This window comes from Mastomys coucha, unplaced genomic scaffold (genome assembly GCF_008632895.1).
Source record: "Mastomys coucha isolate ucsf_1 unplaced genomic scaffold, UCSF_Mcou_1 pScaffold21, whole genome shotgun sequence".
Lineage (NCBI taxonomy): Eukaryota > Metazoa > Chordata > Mammalia > Rodentia > Muridae > Mastomys > Mastomys coucha.
Window position 1 is genome coordinate 160,786,596 of NW_022196904.1, and position 2,412 is coordinate 160,789,007.

A 2,412-nucleotide genomic window follows, 5' to 3' on the forward strand; every position below is an offset into this window, starting at 1 on the left:
GCTTTCTGCCTGGGAGACATGGAAATTCCAAGTTACTGACGTGGATTGCCAATGGAGTTATTCATATCCATCATTTCCTCCGGGGATTTGGAAGCTGCAGACAGGGTTTTTCCGTAAACAAAGTCATAGCTAATGGGTTTTACAGCATCCTAGAGTCCTGGCAGCCTCTGAAGTTCTAGTTAACAGGAAGCATTTAAGCACACATTAAGTACACAACAGTGGTATTTGTTTCTACTTTTCTTTTTTTAAAGTCTGAGTCACAAGGCATTTGTTGTAACCTGTGATGTTACTGTTTATTGGTGTCTTCTCTTTCAACTACATCTTTTCAAACAAAACGGTGTGGGTTTTGGTTGTTGTTTTGTTGGTGGTGGTAGTATTTCTCAGTGGTATCACCTTAAAAAAAAGTCATCATGCCAGTGAATTGCTTCTTCAGACATTTCAGATGAGAAATGGCCAGTCCCCAAGCTAAGCCTTCTTCCCTAGCTTTCTGTGTGATTTTTACACTGAACATTTGTGTTGCTTGGTTTCTAGAGCTGTAATATGGTGATACCATTGTTAGGGCATTTGATGGTGGGCATTCTGGAAGTCCTTCCAGGTTAGTGTTTGGGGGCAGAGTGCTCGGAATACGCAAAGGTGCTAACTTAAGCTGGAGCCATGGAGCTCAGTGAATTAACTAACCTTCAGGCTATCCAAATGTGCACATTAGCTACTGTGAACCCTGTAGGTTAGTGGGCCTGAACCAAGCTCTTTACCTGGTATTTAGACTGAGCAGAATTCAGAGTCAATGGGACCAAATGGTTGTGAAATTAAGATTTGAATTATGCATCTTATTTTATCACCATCTGCCTATGCAAAACAGAATGCCTTTGAAGCACAAGAATGTAATCGTTTATTTGAAATCTCTGAGGTGCGTTTAGATGCTCTTTGCAGTAAGGTGGCTCTCTCACTGATTTCATGACTTAGCCTAAGACTCTTGTTGGGGAAGCAGACTTCTTGGTACCAGACAGCAAGACAGAGAGAAAAGTCTTTCCTGGTGTGCAAACTTACCTATGCTGGACCTCACCTCTCAGGTGTGTGATTGGCAGGCCAAGTCCCGATTGCCAACCAGTGTTGAGAGCTTTGTATGCTTCACTGGGAATCCAGTGGCATAATGGATTCTGACAATGTGCTGCCATCTTGGCCCTCACTAGGCTGTTTTCTAGAGAAAGGGCCGTCTAGATCCAGGTTCCTAAAATCCTGAGAGGAGAATATGTTAGTGCCTCTCACCGTGATAACTGCCCCTCTCTATGATTGATCATATTACTATCTAACAATTGCCAAATACTTATTATATGCCCAATACTGTTAAGCATTTTATACACACCATTGGACTGAATCCTCTCAGAAGCCTCAGAAAGGGGCATTATTAATACCTCCATGGGCAAGGAGCCCAGAGCCCAGAGAGGTTGGGCAGTCTGGTTAAGGAAGCCGGGTGGTGGTGGTGCACACCTTTAATCCCAGCACTTAGGAGGCAGAGGCAGGTGGATTTCTGAGTTCGAGGCAAGCCTGGTCTACAGAGTGAGTTCCAGGACAGCCAGGGCTACACAGATAAACCCTGTCTCGAAAAAAAAAAATACAGAAACAACAACAACAACAAAAGGATGCCTGCTTTGTCTAGAAGGAAGTGAACAAGAACATCAACCCCATATTTATTAGAGCCCTGGTTATCAGTGTGCCCTGGTTACCTGCTGGATGGGACATCAAGGTGGACTTTTGGCAGTTGCATATGCCCAGTGGTACTTTGCCTACTCACGAATTAATTTCACACTGAGTGTTTCAGAGACACATGTAGGGGAAGTCCAGGTTCAGGGGGCCTAAGATTCAAACTCTAGTTTAGCTAAGTCTTTAAATCCACCAGCTACCCTCCCTAAGCATTAACTTACCTATCTAAAGAATGAGCAATAACAGAATGCCTGCCTTCCTTTATCAGGCACTACTATGTGCAGCGTGCCACAGATACTTGATAAATATGTGTCAGTGTGAATCCCCATGTACCAGCTGCTATCCCCCCCGCTGCAAAAGCAGCAGGGTGTTCCATCGTCATCAGCTGATTTCGCAGCAACAGATTTCTCCTAGTCCCATCCCTAAAGAAGCTTCCAACCTAGATACATTTTATGGGCTTTGTGTCCCAGGAGCTCCTACACAGGCTTCAACTCAAATTACTTACTGATCCTCATGTATCTTACAGAGAGTCCCCTCTACCCACAATGCCTCATTTCTGGAACTTCAAATCTTTCTGAAAAAAAGCTTGTCCATGGTTTAATTATTACCTATACTAGGAAACACATTCTTTTCAATTTTCCTCCAGCTGTCTTTTCTTTGGACATAGAAATGATGTGCTCATGCACTCTGTCTCTCATTCTCTCTCTCTCT